The sequence below is a fragment of the Camelus ferus genome, chromosome 17, assembly GCF_009834535.1.
Source record: "Camelus ferus isolate YT-003-E chromosome 17, BCGSAC_Cfer_1.0, whole genome shotgun sequence".
Taxonomy (NCBI): Eukaryota; Metazoa; Chordata; class Mammalia; order Artiodactyla; family Camelidae; genus Camelus; species Camelus ferus.
This window is the reverse complement of record NC_045712.1, coordinates 22107969-22126189: the sequence shown is the minus strand read 5'-3', so window position 1 is coordinate 22126189 and position 18221 is coordinate 22107969. Positions and strand designations below refer to the sequence as shown.

The 18221-nt window shown below is 41.5% G+C and overlaps 1 protein-coding gene and 1 non-coding gene across 2 annotated transcripts in view; both read left to right on the top strand.

Annotated features, from left to right (window-relative positions):
* The window catches only part of CACNA2D3 (calcium voltage-gated channel auxiliary subunit alpha2delta 3), a 776419-nt gene that overhangs the window by 164867 nt on the left and 593331 nt on the right, over positions 1 to 18221 (top strand). The window lies entirely within an intron of this gene.
* Positions 13387 to 13550, top strand: LOC116657362. Its single transcript, XR_004312481.1, has one exon. It is a non-coding gene; the product is annotated as a U1 spliceosomal RNA (small nuclear RNA).

Below are 18221 nucleotides of genomic sequence, written 5' to 3'. Positions count from 1 at the left end.
ATTCTCCACCCTACAATCTCAGTGTTATGAGGGCAGGGACCATGTTGGTCATGCTTCTTCTTACATCTTCAGGACCCAGGCAGGGCATTTGGTAGGTGTTCATGAAAGAACTGGCCACGCTAGTAATGATGCTATCACTGGGGTCAATGCTCCGTGCTTGGGATGAGTGGTCACCAGGACACGGGGTGAGTTAAAGTCTCAAGCATTTCCTGTGTGTTTGTGCCTGCCCTGCTCCCTGCTCCCTTCTCCCACCAAATGATCCACTTCTCCTCTGACTCACAAGTGAAGTTTGGATTTAGTTTATGTGTGTGTGGTTTATATTATGTTTCTTTATGACAAAGAAAAGAATTCCTTTTGCATCCAAAGTGAAATGTTATTTAAAATCATACTTCCCATTTTCATTGCCTATTTTTATTCTCCATTTACAAAACCCAGTTTTGAAAGATTCCCTGTCACTTTGGTCAAGAAGGAGTAGACCAAGCAGCCTGGAGAAGAGGGGCTAGTGGCCACAGAGACCCATGTGAAATTACAGTGCTGGCCCCTTCTGTTAGCCAAGTAGCAATTACACCTCATCAGGGAGCCCATGTGGAGATGCTGGGCTTGCCCTGTGGTATTCTGACTGCCTTACTCCCTTTGACTAGAATAAGGTGTTGTCTGCTGGTGGATGACAGTCAGGACACTTTGAAGCAAAGCAAATGGGTCGTAGTTGGGGGTAGCTGAACACAGCAATATCACATCACAAGTCTTCTGATTTTCCAGAGTATTACATGGTTGTTCCAACAAATCAGACAGGTAGAAAATAATGCCATTTAATTTATATCCAGGTGAGGTGAAAGAAACCTTAAAAGGTTCATGGTTGGGAGGAAATTATGGTGAATCACCGAAGTGTCACCATCAATATATCCAGATGACAGAATAAAGCAATAATAATAATCATAACAATAATAAAAGACCAACTTGTTATAATTGTATAAATTACTGGCAGCAAATGAAAGATTTTCAGAAATATTTTGAATGTGTATTTAGGATGTTTAACCAGGGACGTGTTGGTGGCATCTGTTGCCTTTTTTTGGTCTTTGCTCAGTTTCCCATATGGAGGTAAGAAGCAGCTGGTCCCACAAACACAGGGATATTATTTACATTTTCTAAATTAGGTTATGAGGGGAAAATGAAAAGGTAGTTAGGGATTCAATGGCATTTCACTTACACTGCTTCCAGGAGAGGGATGACAGCCCTTTTGAATCATCAGAGTCTTTGTTAAAAATCAGCTGGGATATCCTTGATTGCCCATCCCAAGCTGCACTGGCTGCTTGAACAGACAACACATAATGCTTTGTACAATCCCAGGCAAATATGTGTGTGTGTGTGTGTGTTTGTGCTTTTTAATTGATGTTTTTGTGTCAGCTGGGGAGGAACAGCATATCCTTGGGAATATCCTTAGAAGGCTCCCCACACTGTGCACCCAGAGATTCCTGAGCATCTCATCAGAGTGTTTGATAGGTTTGTAGAGAGGGACTTTCTCCGGGGCCCTAGGAGCCTGTGGTGGCATCAGCAAGGAGACCATCATCTAGGTCATGGTAAGGAGTTGCTTATAAACATCCTAACACCGGCCAGTGGGGAGCTGTATCCTCCCCCCATGCAGGTGTCTCTGGGCTGGGTAAAGGTACTGGTTCTCGGTGCTTTTACCAAAAGGTGAGCAGACAGGTGCCAGCTGCAGGGAGGTGTTAGAAGCAGCCCCAGGCAGGAGCACAGCCAGACTTGCAGGGGCTAGGCCTGCCGGCAGCTGTGTGGCTGACTACAAGGTGGCCTCTGTTAGGGGGCTTTTGGAGCTAGGCAGCCTCTCTCCTTGAGAACTTTCCCCAAAGGGCTCAGCGAACCCCTTCCCTTGCTGTGCTGGGAGTCTGTCACTGCAGTCTTGGTGGCAATGATGTGTGGTCCACATGGGGAAATCAGGTAGCCTCTGAGGTCAGACATGGTGGAAATGAATTGACTCTAGGGAAATGTGTTTAGTCTTCTCTTGGAAAAATGAGCATAGAGTGGAGTCAGTGACCATTCACATAGGAATTGCTTCAGTGGAGATGGAGAAAATCATAGACAGGTTTTACTTGATCCATGTGGGCTTTGAGAAAAAAATAAAATCACATATAAAAATATGAAATGATATAAAAATATCCAGATTTAAAGCTTGAAAAATTAAGAGTTGTAGCTATCCCAGGCCTCCATTCCCACATAGCCACAATCTGTGTGCACTACCCAATTGGTTAATTTCCATGCTGTTCCCTGGTCATTCATGTTGCCACTCTGGTCCCCCAAAGCATAGACTTTGCAACCCCTAGATTAGACAGATTAGGGTCAAAACCTCTCTTAGGGAACATAACAGAGTGTTTGACTGTATGAGGTCTGAAATCTCATAGGTAGGATATTAGCAGCATCTAAAATTTACTCTATAGAGAGTAAGCAGGAGTCACTGTCATTGTTATCATCATCATTATCACCATTGTCATCTTCACAGGATGAAGCACTTCTCATTTGCTAAGATGCTATGCTATGCTCTACATCTATTATCTCATTTATTTTTTTTTATTGAGTTATCTCATTTAAATGTTACAATTCTGTGAAGCTGCATTAAAAAATTCTTGGCTGGAGGCAAGAGAAAGATTGTTCAGGACACAAGGTAAGAAAGCATTGTAAGGAGATACGGAATTTCTTTCTTTTTTTTTTTCTTCTTCAAGTTTGTAACCCACTGGACGGGGCTGTTTCTGAGATTTTCTTCACCTTTAATATTTTAGGATTTTAGCCCTTGTTTTGGGCTCTTACCCATAAGAAGTCCTCTTTGTTTTGTTGTGCCTTTTCTCCCATCTCAAAGAAAACCTGATCCATATAAATAATTCATGATCTGGTCTCATTCACAGAATCAGGAAAGAGAAACCAGAGTGATACCCTCTCTCCCTCTACCCTCCTCCCTCCAGCACATACTTTCTTACTAGAATGATGACTGCGACAATATCTCACGTGAAGAAGGAGAAGAAAAATGTTCAAAGTGGTTACATTTGAATATGTGGCATTTATCTCTCTGTGCAGGCACCTTATAGAAAAAATAATTCATCAAACTTTATTCAAGAAAAAAGAGCACTAAGCCTTCATCAGCAACAACATCAGGGGCTCACCATGGCAGGAACAGGACAGTAAAGGAGTTATTTTAGCAGAATTAACAGGAAGAAATTAGCCCCATGTATCCTTCCTTTTTATCATGGTGTGGTGCATTTGCATACTTTTGAAATTTCACATTTGCATAATCAATGATTTTAATTAGATTCTCAAATTTCCTCTCTGATGTTTGTCATGTGTACAACTTGTCTTAATAACTGAGTTGTTAGCATTTAAAAAAACAGTCATCTAATCATTGGCCCAATCCCGAGAACACAGCACCCAGTTATCTTCGCAATTTTTTAACAGTTTTACAGAGATACAATTCACATATGATACAGTTCACTCATTTAAAGTGTACAGTTCAACATTTTTTTTAATATATCCACAGAATTTTATACCCATCACCCCAAGATTTCCTTCAACCCAAAGAGAAAACCCTGTACCCATTAGCAGTCCTCTCTGTTCCCTACAAACATTAATTTCCTTTCTGTTTCTATAAATTTACCTATTCTGGACATTTCGTATAAATGGAATCATACAGTGGGTGGTTTTGTGACTGGTTTCTTTCACTGAATATAATGTTTTAAAGGTTTATCCATATTGTAACAAATATCAACACTTCATTCTTTGTTGTGGTCAAATATTATTCCTCTGTATGGATGTACCACACCCATTTATAGTTTATCCATTCATCAGTTGATAGTCACTTGGGTTCTTTCCACTTTTTGGCTATAATAACTAATACTGCTGTCAACATTTGTGTGCACATTTTTGCATGAACATACATTTTCATTTGTTTTGGGTATATATAGCAACGGGATTGCTGGGTTGTGTGGTCACTCTGTGTTTAACCTTTTGAGGAACTGAAATATTTTCTAAAGTGGTCATGTAAATTTACATTCCTACCAGCAGTGTCTGAGAGTTCTGACTTCCCCATGTGCTTGTCAACATTTGTTATTTGTCATTTTGATTATAGTCATCGTAGTAAGTGTGAGGTGGTATCTCATTGTGTTTTTGACTTGCAGTTCCCTAATGACTAATACTGTTGAGCATCTTTTTATGTGCTTATTGTATATCTCTTTGTGCATCTTCTTCAAAGAAATTTTTATTCAAATCCTTTGCCCATTTAAAAATTGTGTTGTCTTTTTATTATTAAGTTATAAACGTTATTTATATATTCTAGATAGTAGTCCCTTATAAGATACATGATTTGCACATTTTTTCTCCCATTCTGCGGGTTATCTTTTCACCTTCATGATGATGGTCCTTTGTAGCACAAAAATTTTTAGTTTTGACAAAGTCTAATTCATCTATTTTTCCTATTTTGTTACTTGTACTTTTGGTGTCGGATCTAAGAAACCTTTGCCTAATCTGGGGTCACGGAGATTTGTGCCTATGTTCTTTTCTAAGAGTTTTATAATTTCAGCTCTTACATTTAGGTCTTTGATCTGATTTGAGTTAGTTTTTTTATTTGTTGTGAGGTAGGTGTCCAACTTCATTTTTTTGCTTGTGGATATCTGTTGTCCCAGCATCATTGGTTGAAAAGTGCCTTTATAGTTTAAGGTGAATTCCTTTCAGCTCTGACATTTAATCAATCCAGTGCTATCCTCTGAAGAGCTGGATCCCTAGAGCTGTAATCACAACAGCACTGTTGTGCTGACTCTGACAAGCATGTATTAAGCACTCTCCATATATTATCTGATTTAATACTCACAAACCCCTCTGAGTTGGGTAGAGTTATTACCAGTTATTAACCCATGTGTCAGGTAAAGCAGTTGAGGCCCAGTTTCTTATTAATAATAAGAAATGTCAAGGGTAGCTGAGATTTCAACCCAGGCAGGCTTCCTTCAACCCCTGTGCTGTGCTGTCTGTCCTTAGGTTTTTAATAAGATCTCATAAATAGTGGCTGCCAGGGGCCAGGGACCACGCTAAGCACTTAAGGTGAATGATCTCAGCACTTTCCAGAACATAAAGTTCATCAGAATAGCCCAGGAATTTTGTTATAATGAAGAGGCCATTTCAGTAGTCCAAGAGTTTGCAATTCCTATGAGCTCCTCGGTGATGCGATGCTGCTGGTCAAGGGACCATATTCCAGGCAGAAAGAGATTCACCTCTTGGTTCTCAAAATTGGCTGCAGATTGGAATCACTTGGAGGCTTAAAAAAATACTCATGCCAACCCCTCCATCAGAGATTCTAATTGACTTAATCCGGAGTGCAGCCTTGGCAGGGGGAATTTTCAAAACCTCCCCAGGAGGTTCTAATGTGCAACCAAGTATGAGCAATGCCATCTCATCCTGCAGTGAGCCCCAGGGGTAGCCACTTGAGTCTAGTTTTAGAGATGAACTGGCCTGTTAATAGGCCACACAGAGCCTGTGGAAGTGGGATAAATGCTGTTTGTGTGGTAATTTGAATGCTTCTCTTCACAGCCACCAGGGCAGTGGCTGTGTCTGTCTTGCTCCCTGTGTCACCCCAACACCTCACCACTTGGCTTGGGGGAGCAGTAGGTGTTCACTTAAAAGTAGGGTGTTGTGCTGAGGATGCCAGAAGCTGCAGGAGGGTTTACACTTCTGTCTCTGCTTCTGTGTCTGCATCACTCATTGGCTGTCTCTCTTTCCCTTTGTGGGGAAGGCAAGGCTGCCATCTTCCCTACTTTTCTCTCTATTTTTGATTTATGTTCACCCACCCTTCCCCTTGAAAAAGTATTCTGCCCTCTCAGTAATTGGAAGCTGCGCCATGAGAAGGCTCCTCCCAGTCTCAGTGGAAGGCTCGGCCCCTTTGTCCTCTGTCCCTCTGCTCCACTGAGTGTGCTTTGGTGACTGGAGAAAATGGAGCCTTTGTGCAGTCCCAGACATATAAACCCCAGGGCACACTCAGAAGGAGGGGCTGCATGGTCCTGTGGTCTCTTTTGTGCTGGGAGATACCGTAAGAGGCCTGTTCTCAGTGGAAGCCAAGAACCCTGCTTTATTTTCAGCTACAATTAGCAGATGGATCAGTTCCAGATTGTCCAACTTTGGGGAATCTGACCTGCCCCTTTGGCTTCTTATTGCCAGAGAAAGGAGATGTGGAATGGGCTTGGCACTGCAGTGTTTTCCCGGGGGTTGCGGGCAAATCTCTGAGGCTTTTGCTTGGTCCTTTCACAGCCCTTTATTGTTTGAGGGAAGGCAAAGATGCAGATTAAACAGAACATTCAGGGAAGAAAACCCTGAGTTCATCAGCCCCAGACTTTCAGCGGACCGTAGGCTGGTGTCCAGTGTGGGCAGACTTAGGCCAGTGTCTAATAAAGTGACGCAGGTGAGGAGCCCAGGCGTCACAGAGACATAGCTGCCTCACAATTTTAATAGTTATATGTGTGTTTTAATCCTTCATAGAACAGATGTAACTGCCCTTTTTTTTTGTTTTGCTTTTTTTTTTCATTTTTCAGTTTTATTAGGTAGGATTGTTACAATTTGACTACACATATACAATATATTGCATGTAAATACATATACACAATAGACTGCACATTTTTTAAATTTACATATATGTACTGTTCTTTTTTTAATTTAATTTTTTGAGGGAGAGGTAATTACATTTGTTTATTTTTGGAGGAGGTACTGGGGATTGAACACAGGGCCTCATGCATGATATTCATGCGCTCTACTGCTTGAGCTATACCCTCCCCTAACTACCCTTTAAAATAAATTTATCTAAGCTATGTGACTTGATTTAAAGAAATGTAGTCAGGAAAGATGAGATGAGGAGGCTGGTTGCAGCCTTATTTTGGGGGTTGTTGTAGAGTCCCTAGGACCTCCTCATTAGGGAAAGGGACAGGTCAAATGTACTGGATGTAACAAAGCAACCCACATTGATCTTGAGTGAAACAATGCATAAGAAAGAGAATAAGACTTACAGCATAATAGTATCTATATAAATTAAAAACATGTAAAACAACATGCATCTGTTATAAACACATGCACAGTTAAGGTTATCTATCATATTCATTAAAATGGGTATCTGTGAGGGTCAGGGCTGAAGGGGAAAGTATAATCAAGAGGAGGCCTTGCATGATGATAATATGCTGAAAGTGTGAATAACTCATCCTTTGGTATGAGTTGTAGGTGTACACACACACACACACACACACACACACACACACACACACACACAAAGTGAGCCATTGATAGATACACATCCATCCACAGGATGGCAGACTGAGAAGGTGAATACTAATGCTGCTATACTGACAAACATATGAAGTTCAAGCAACAGAGCAAAGGTAGAATGATAACCTGTATAGTGAACGATTCTTCGGTTACTTTCTTTGTATCCGGTCCCCACCTTGTGCTTTACAAATTATTGCATTCCATTTTCTCAACAACTTTGTGAAGTAGGTGGTATTTTCACCCTTTTCACAGATGAGTAAACTGAGGCAGGTCCAGGGTCATAGAGGGAAAGTATGGCAGATCTAGTCCATCTGACTCTGATGGCCCTGTCTGCCATTTCTGTAGCTGCATAACCCTTTTTAGCTTAAGGATTCCTTTAAAATGGGTGCACCTTTAATAGCCTGGCTGATGCTGGCAATTGCTCAGCTTTTGCTGTCTCTACATTAGCTGAAACCAGAGTCGTCCCACAGTAGTTGAAGGCCCTGTAGGGACTACTAGGTTGGATCTTTTGTAGGAAGATTTGTTGCTGTAGCCCTTTTGCTACTCCTGATACTTGATTTCGTGCCTCTAGAGTCCAAGTCTTATTGTCTTATCTTTTCTGTTTTTTGTCTGTCATTCCCAATATTGCCCCAGTGTTGTTCCCTGTACGACCACCCCCTTCCTCTGCCCGTCATCCAGCCAGGCAAATAATTATATAACATTGGGCTTCTGTGTGTGTGTTGTCTAAGTGATTTACCAGGAAGGTGCATAATTCTATGGTGGACAGCTGAATTACCTGGAATGCTTTAGTTTATTTCACCGTGTACACGAGTAGATCAAGCCACGGAGCCCTTCCTGGTCATTAAGATGTAGCCTGACTCTTGCATCCAAAGTATTTCGGTGCCTTAAGTGAGAGCCTTGTCTGACCTGTTGGCTGTTGGCAGGGCTCTAGGAGTGCACCCCAAGGGCAGACACCACCAGTAAATCGTAATCACAATGGAGCAAGAGGGAAGAAGTAAACAGTTCTGAAACTGTGCTATAAATTGTCATCCAGTGATGATTCTGTTTTATTATGGAGGTTAAATTACAGCAATCACCAGTGCACAAAGACACTGCAGTAAAAAAACATTTGGGAACAATGTTTTTCTTCTAAGGCTTGAGTGATGGGTGCGCAGGAATAAAACACCGTAACTTGTTTACCATGGGCCAAAAAGGAAAATATGAACTATAGCCCACTGCGAGGTAGCACTGCCTTTTACTTTTATGAACCAAGCAGATTGTGAGTGTGTTGCTGTTGCCACAGGAAAAGATGATAAACTTTGACTGGAAGACAACTTGCAGCTAGGTTTTTCTTCTTTCTGTATCTTTTCTCCATCTCCTTTCCCCCCACCACCCGTGTGTGTGTGTGTGTGTGTGTGTGTGTGTGCGCGTATGTTTATATCTACTCAGGTTAGGATGTGCTAGGATAAAACGAACTGGAGAGCAGTACCTGTCTCAGTGATGACCAGTTTATAGATGCTGCCAAATTCCCCAGCATGCCATTGAATGGGCTTGCATATAATGGGTTTTTTGATTCCATGGTGAAGAAGATGGGCTTTGGAGTTCCCAGAATCCAGGTTCAAACCCAGACTGCCTTATGACAGCTGTGTGACCTAGGGAAGGTCATTTCTTTCTCTGAGCCTCAGGATGGTCAGCTGCAAAATGAATGCAGAGACTTACCTCACTCACAGGGGCTTGTAAAATATGTGTCCCAGTTCTGGACACACAGGAAGTGCCTAGTAATTGTTTCTTCTCATTATTATTGTCTAGCAGCAGCAGCAGTTAGCAGCATCACCACAGATCTTTGGGCATCCCTGTAGTGGCTGTGTTATTTTCACTAACCTTGGCATTATGTTGCAGTCTTTATAATTTATACATAGAAGCAACTGTGTTTACTCTGGAAGTTCATTTTGTTATTGTAGAGAGCTTATTGCCCTCCATTATTTCTCATTTCATTTACAATTAAATCAAAACCCATTCATTGGCAAGGCTATTGCAAGATCCTGGCCCTGTCCTCCTCTCCCAGCCCCTTTCCTGCTTATTCCTTGAATTTGCCAAGTCGGTTCTCTCTGCAGTGCCCTTGCATGTGGGGTTCTCTGTTAGTGGAATCTTCCTTGCCAGAATCTGGTTTCTCCTTATTATTCAGGGTTTAGCTCAGATTCTCTTACTTCAGGCAGCTTTCCTTGGCCAACTTGTCCAAGATAGAACCCCCTCCTACCCTACCCAAAACACCACCCTCACTCCCCATTTCCACTACCCATTGCCCTGTCATTTTCATCTCACTGCCTTACTTACGCATTTTCTTAAGGAGCTCATAGGTATCTAAAATTACCTTTTAATGTATCTATCTGGCTTTTATTTCCTTCCCTACTAGAATGTAAGCCCCAATAGAAGGACTGTGAGTAACCTATTCTCCTGGGACAGTGCCTTCTGTAGCAGAGATATCCAAAAAGTATTTGTTAAATAAGGAACAGATGTTTTGCTAATGTGCGGGAGATCAGAATATTTTACTTATGAAAATATTGGAAATGTAATTTAAATAAATCCTTATTAATAGCCTTTTAAAACAGTAGGAATAATGCTGTTTTCTGTGAGTGAGTTGTAAGATGCACTCTAGTGTGTAGAATTTATAAACTACTAATGACACCACTGGCTTATGGTAATTACAGGGTGGAAAGTAATATGTGATTTAATCATCAAGCTCTAATTTTCTCAGGACTTTAAAGAGTATAATTTGTGATGACCTGTAAATATTTATTGAATAATTAATTATGAATTTTACATGCGTGTATTTAGTGATACTGTAGGGTTGTTTTTTGGGAGGAAAGATTTCCCTAAGGGTGATGAGTCACAGTGCTTAACTTGCTTTTAAGTGTGACTAAGGACAAAGAAAAGCCAATATTGAAAGAGAAATAATGTTAGAAAAGTTAGATTATAGGCAAATAAAATCCTACTGAGTTTTAAAAAGCACTTAGAAATATTACTTCCACCAATGTTACTCTTTAGATTTGAGCTGATAATGTTTCCCTCCTGACCGCCAACATTTTATTATGAAAAAGTTCAAATGTACAGCAAAGTTGAAGCAATTTTACCATGAACATTCATATATCCATCACCAGTATCTGTCCATCTACCCATGCCTCTGACTGTCTAGTAATACATCTTATTTTTAGTGCCAAATTTTTAGTGCAAAAAGCACCGTATTGCTTTATTTGCAGACTCCTTGATAGTATTTTTTATTCTTATTTTTTATTGAAGAATGTTAGTTTCATGTGTATAGCAAAGGGATTGAGTTATACATATACATATATATGTATTTTTTCAGATTCTTTTCCCTTACAGCTCATTACAAGAAATTGAATATAGTTCCCTGTGCTATACAGTAAGTCCTTGGTGTTTATCTGTTTTATATATAGTAATGCGTATCTATTCATCCCAAGTTCCTAATCTATCCGTCCCCATCCTTTCCTGTCTTGGTATTTTTAACAGTCCATTTGTCATTGGAAAAGCAACATGTTTTGTGGACACTGGGTTGATACTTAAGTCTAACATATTTCATGCAAAAGTTTGAAGTGGAATTAGTGAAATTCTCAGCCTCATAAAATAGGACCCAAAGTCTTCCTGGGCTTTCTCCTTAGGTTTGAAATGATCTATTATTAGCATGTGCGCTACGTTAGGCAGATACACTGTTGATGAATTTTAGACTTTTGAAAGTGTGAGGAAAGACACAGAAATCCCTCCAGGTATTTCAAACACAAAGAGCTTTAACACAGAATTCAATGTTTACAAAATAATTGGAATGGTTGAGGAAACAAACATCAGAGAAAGCCAACTCTAATTTTTAGGTAACCAGGAAGTGTAGGGATCTCAGGGGATATGCCACCCATGATTTCAGCAATACCGAGGTGGGTGATTTGCTGGAGCATGCTGGAAGCTGCTGGCATAGCCTCCTGCTGCCCTCAGCTGAATCTCAAATACCTGTTACTCATTGCTTTAGGGTCAGAACCTATGCTCTGCTTCTCCTGCTCTTGCATGTCTCTGAGCAGGGCCTCTTACTGGCTGAATCTAATCTAGACCCTGACTGGAGGATTCTGGGAAATGTAATTCCTGGGCTATAAGCCTCTGCCATACAGGAGCAAGCACGTTACCAACAATTGGCATAGCATATTGGCCAAATCTTATATCAGAAACCAGTAGGAAATTTTATACATATAATTCTATACTTAGCATGTTAAGAAAAGTTGTTGGCCACTTCAGTAGTTTTTCATGGAATAGGTACAGTATTCTAGTGTCATTTGGTGGTATAAATGATAGTATTTTGCTTTTGCAAATGTTCAGAATTAAAATCCTTGACTTGTATCCTTTCATGTTGAACTTCAATAAATTCACAGTGACCAAAACAAATGTGTTTGGGTGGTTGGACGAATGACCGGTAAAGAAAGAGCTTATATAATGATGCATCACCAAAGTATATGTGTTTTCAAATGGTCTCTTATGGGACCAGGAACAGGGATCCTTCCAAAGTGCAAAGGAGTGAAGTGGAAATGATGGGCTGACACAACATGGGGTTGTGTTTACTGGGAAGGATTGTCTGGCCTGGAGCCCTGTAGACTCATTTATGGTCCTACTCCTGCCCTTGCCAGGGATCCCCAGTTTTCCATGTTAGAGCTGCATAATCAGGTTAATGCATGTTTTGGATACATTTGAGCTTAAAGGTCATGCCTGACTTTTCTGGCATGAATGTCTGCTGTGTTCTGCCTTCCAAGTATCCATCTCCCTGGCTCTGGAAGCTGCACCCTGACTTTCTTTCCTCATTGTAGGCCATGGTGGGGGTGGGGTGATGTATAACACATGGCCCAGGCCTGGACAGTCTGTGTATTTCTTTCTCTGACAGTCATTTATCTTTGGATGGGTACCTGACTTGGGTCAGCCCAAAGATACCCCATTAGGGACTTGTTTTGGAAAGATGAGGGCGAAGGCACTCTTTTTTCACCAGCATGGCTGAGCTGCCAGGGTATAATGTGGAGGTGCCACAGCTGTTGTCCCTTAGCCTCACAAGGGGAGCACTTGGTGCTTGCTGAGAACAAAAGTCACCAGTGATACAGGCTGTGTATGCAGGCTCACACATGCAAACATGGAGGTATATGGTAACACAGTTGACACTCTGAATACAGCTCTGGCTACAGTTGGCATTAAGCTGGGCATTTTACCTTTATAAGTAAAATTAATTTCCCCTCTCACACTTAAAAAAAAAATTGAGTCAGTTTGCCATATCTGTCACTTGCAACTAAATGTGTCCAATGCACCATTCATTAAAAAAAACCAAACCTGAGACATTCTATAATTTTACCATGGGGCACCTCTTCTGGACTTAGGTAGATGTTTCTGTGTTAAGATACTGCCATCTCCCTTTTTTGGTGTCCACCTGCGCTGGAACCCCCTGAAATCAGGTTTGGCACCCTTTTCTTCAATACTTTACAGAACTGTAAACTCTCCATAGCAAGAACTGAGCTAACTTTGAATGAATAAATAGCTCCTCCCTCTGCTTTCTGTAATTACTTTTGGACTGTGACTGACTGAAGCTCTGTAAAATTTAGGAGTCCCCTGACCTTCATCTGCATGAGGGTCCTCGGCATGGGCCACCTTGGCCTATGAACTTGCTTAAGGTTCCTGTACCTCCTGGCTACATTTTGAACACCAATCTAATGTGTCTGTTGATGAGCCTTCTCTTGTTTGATGCTTTTGGCTCAAATCACACACACAAACAAAATCACACTTTTTAATTTCCAATCTCTAATGTGAAGCCTGGCCATGATCAGACCATGATCAGATCATGTAATAACGGTGCTCAAATTGAAACAGACATAATAAATTTGTGTTGCTTCCAGTCCTTTATAAGGGGGTTGTAAAGTAATTACAAGCATGCAAGAACAAAGCCATGAAAGACTCACTGTGTGGTCTTATTAATGTCTGTTTCATCAAGTCATTTTTGTCAGACTGTGCGTACATGTGTGCGTGTGTGCGCGTTTTCCGTTTTGGGCATTGGAGTTGGTTCATTCAGATTTGCATTACATAATACTTACCTGGCAGGGGACATATCATGATCACGAAGGTGGTTTTCCCAGAGTGAGGCTTATCCATTGGACTCCAGATGTGCAGACCCCTGTGATTTCCCCAAATGTGGGAAACTTGATTGCATAATTTATGGTAGTAGGGGACTGCATTCACGCTCTCCCCTTAGAGGCAAACAAAAAGATCTGCATTATATAGAGAGAGATCTATGTTAGTGTTATGATTCCAAAACCCTCACATCATCACCAGGCTGTGCAATTGTAAAATGTTATGTGACTGCGGAAGTGGAGTGTGTTCCAACTGAAGTTGGCTTTTGGATTTCTGTGAGTGTTCTGTTAATAGATGCTGTGCTTTTCTCCTCTTCTTTTCTATACAATATGCATTATTCTATTTCCTGGTACTCTGCTTCTTGATTTTCCATGGGAATCTACCTCTTTCTAACACCCGGTCTACAAGATTTGGATGGAGCGGGTCCCAGGTGTGAGTATGAGGCCATGGTTTGTCTATTCAGTAGGTGGCACAGTCCTTACCTTGGGGGACGAAGCCTGAGCTGCTCTGGCCTTGTCACCCCCCTGACCTCATTTCTTGCCATTTTATCCTTCACTCACTGTACTCCACTTCTCTCCTGAGCCTTTGTATCTGTTGTCCCCTTTATCTGGTTTGCTCATTCCCCAGCCAGCCAGCCATGTGGCTTACCCTGCACTTCTTTTTGGTATCTGTTCAACGTCCTTTCTCAAAGAGACATTCCCTGGTCACCCTCACTAAGATAGTATCCCTGGCCCTTTTAGTCATATGAGCTAATACATTCCCTACCTTCTGTAAGCACCTGTGAGTTAGGTTTCCATTCCTCACTGGTATAGAAGTATAGGTGGAGATACTGCTTTTGTTCAAGCTCCTTCAATGTTTGTTTTTGCTCTACTCCAAGGTCCTAGCACTCCAACTCCCCTGGTGGCTGGCCCAGCATCCCCACAGTAGAGCCCTGGGGTAGATCCTTGAACTGGTGCCTGTGTCAGAACTCTAGTGCCTGTCTTCTCACAGCCATGTAACTCGACGGAGATTTATGGGAAGCTGTGCAGAGAGATGTTGGGACCTGGAGGTGTAATGCAGAGACAAATTTGGAGTGGGGGCACCCAACCTTCCTTCTAATCTGAAGGAACTAGGAAGGTTGGTTCACCCTGTCATCTGGTACACACACATGGGATGAAGTAGCATGGATATAATCTGAGAAAGGGATCTTGGTGCTGTTACCACTTGCATCCCCTTCTCCAGAAGGTCAAAGCTCTGAGAGGCTGGAAGTGTTAGGAGCTTCTCCAGCAATTAATAGGCACTAGGTACTGAGAACTTTCTCCATTCATCCATCTGCTGATTCTTATGGTACATGCAAATCTTTACATTGTTTAGTTCTTGAAATGGCACTTGTATAGTTTATAGAATTTCCTGTACTTCCTCTGTCTTTCAAGCTACGGTGAGATCTTTTTTTGTTTTGTTTTATTTTGTTTCTGTTTTTTTTTTTTTATAGTCCAACTATATAGCATAGGGCCTGAGTCAATGGTAATAGTTGATAAGTGTCAAGTTAATAGAATGATAAATAACAATTATTGAATCTTTACCATACCCAGGCATGGTTCTAACTGTAGTATATTTATAAATTTATTTAATCTCACAACAGTATTAAGGATGTAGTATTATTTCTCCATTTTTTAGATGAGAAAACTGCCTCACAGAGCTTTTAAGTGACTTTGCAAAGATCACACTGCTGGCAAGTAGAAGAGCTTGAACTTGGGCCTGTGTGTATCTACGTAATAATCATTTTACTAATGTGCAAAAATAATATAGTTGTCATACATTGTTACTATGTCACCTAAACATATAATAGAATGTTTGTAACAGAGTGTCATAGGCAGCTTATCCACTGCACAATGAACCATCCACTGAACCATGCTTATGTGTAAATGAGAGGCGTTAGAGGAATCTAAAGATGGGTAAGGCAGTTTCAGGATCTGAGAAGCTTACAGTTTTGAGTTAATGATAGAAATCTATGCACAAAGCTGTCCTAAGAAGTAATGGGACTGAGTATTGTAATAGAGACATACAATTCTGTTGAAATGTACAGGAGATGGTGGTTGATGCTGGTCTCTGCCAGGAGAGGGCTCTGAGAAGAGGTGGAAAAGGCAGGTGCATGAGAGGGGAGAAAGTGTGATCAGGGGCCTAGGAGCAGGGCATCTTCCTGTGTGAAACTGATGCTTCAAAGCTTGAAGCCTTGTGTTCCCTCCAAACCAGTAGGTTAGATGACAGATCATTAAGAAGAACAGCATTCAACAAATGATGGGACCTCCTGGGACCCAAGAGATAAAACTGAAATCAGTGAAGGGAGTGTCTTAAGGTGGCTGACCAGGACTGGTTTGAGGTCGACAAGGTGGGTAACTGGCTACCAGCAAGTGTGGAAAGGTGTCTCCAAAGCCTAATCTGGGGTTGCGGGGGGAGCTGCCTCGAAGGGGAGCCACCAGGCCTGGGCTCTCTAGTTGTCTGGGGCTTTGAGCAGGAAGCCACGGGACCCAGAGGAAAGTGGGATCTTCTCTGTGTAGCTGTGTGTGGACAGACACTGGCACACAAAAAAAACAATTTACTGTCCTTGCTGTTTGGAGTGAACATTCTTGGATAGTGAGCATTTGAAACAGATTTATTGCATTAAGGAAATTCTTAAACTGTTTTTTCCCCTTGGGAAAATGTATCTAATCCAGAGAAGTGCTTCTAGGCCCTGAGTGAATTTAAGGCTCACCTGAGACTCTTGTTAAATGCCGATTCATAGGCCCTTTTTGGAGGATTAATTCAGTCAGCTTTGAGACAGACTAGGGAGCTGGAGTTTTAAAACCATCCCCAACTCCCCTCCTTACCCTCACCTGCCAAAGAGATTCCAGCCAGAAAGGTTATGGACTCTCATTTGGAGAAGCCTTGAGCCAGAGCAGTAATTTCTAAAGGAGGGTATATAACATGCACCTCTTCCATGCAGGAAGAAAATATTAGAATGTATTTTTTAAAGTATCTATTTTTGTGTATGTTTTATAATATGCATAGTAGGACAATAATACATCAAGATAGTTACACAATAGTGGATATTTATGTAATTTGTATATAAATATACCTATTTGCATGTATATGGTGTTTTGCTGATAAGACTATGCATTTTAAAAAAATTCAGACAGTTAATTTAAAGGAGGTTTTTGGGATTTATCTTGCTGAAATAGGCAAGGCATACCGTGTCACAGATAATTAGAGGAAGTGGTAGTGGAGTATTATACTTCACTTATAATTAGAGAATAATAAACATTATTACTAAGACACTCTGCTGAGTTATGCTTGTGTTGCCTCTCTCTCTCTCACCCCTCTGTTTCCAGGAGCCCACCTCCCCGTGGTTACAGCAGGGAGTGCTTCATTACCTGGTAGCTGGACCTCTGATTAGATTGAGTTCATCCAAGGCAGAGCTAGTGTATCCTTATTCAGCTTTATGTCTTAGTCCCCAGCACAGTGTCTAGGTCCCCAAATATTTGGTGACTGAATGAGGGAGGGAGAGAGGAAAGGAGGGAAGGATTCCATCCATTGCTTTCTGTCATTTTCTTTGGCATGCTGGAAGCCATAAACAAGAGCAAATTGTGTTTTGGCAATAAGTTATTTTTCCCTATACAGTTCTTTTCAGCCTAATATGCCATCTGATCAGAAGGTTTCTGTTCCTTAGGGAATGTCTCTTTCGTTGGAGGCAGACTCACAGGACCTGGTCTGGGTTCCAGCTCTGCTGTGACCTTTATATAAATTGCTCCTCCTCTGGGGGAGTCTCAAGTTTCTCCTGCCCTGAAATAAGGGATTTGGAGTGACCCAAACTCCAACAATTTCTGTTTTGCCTTCATAATTTTTGCCTAATCTGGAGTAGTATTTATAGGGGTGTTTAAAAGGATGTTTTTCTTTACATTTATTTTGTTAAATTTATTTTAAAAGCAGCCTTTAAATAGTTAGCATTGAAGGAAAACCAGCTGGCCATAAAAGAAGACACAGGAGGCAGTAGACTGAACCCAGAACAGCCTTGCTCAGTTCTAGCTCACTGCCATGGCCTGCAGGGCTTGGAGCCAGTGACCCGTGGGGAGACAGGAGATGAGTCCAGTTTGGAAAGGCGTTAAGAGGCCCAGAATGCTGGTCTGATACTTTTCTTCTCCTTGTCTCAATCGCTAGGCTAGAAGGAGAGCAGGAAAAGAAATACTTTTCTTTCTCTGAGGTTCGTTGTTACGTAAAATGGTATCTAGTTACTACATATTATTGTCACTTCCCACAGTACCTGAGACCTTACACCATCCCCACTGGCCTCTGCCTCTGACCCTGGAGGATTCTAGGCCTTTCCTGCCTTAGATAGAACATGATTAGTTACTGGGTCTCTCATGTTGACTCTTTTTGTATGTGTGCATTTTTACATTTTTAGTGTTTGAATCATAGCTTCCCAGGAAACCAGGTGTCTCTTATAGCTGTTTTCAGTTTAAATAAATATAGGGAGCTGGAAAGATCCCACTTGTATCGTGACCTCTGCCTCCCATGCCAAGCTTCATAGGACACTGCCCTGTATATGTGGGTTGAGCGCACCTCCTGCCTTAGACCCTTGCTGGGGCTAAGAAGGGTTAAAATAAATGTTTCCATCCTAGAGAAGGGGTAAGCCATATCCTGGCTCCAGAGGTTTGATGACCCTGCCTCGAAGTTAGGGTATTGTTAGTTTAGGCCCGATTTATAGTGATCCATTTGTAAGTGTCACTTCTTGAGATGATGATAAAACACGTGGCAGTGGGGAGAGATGACAGTAC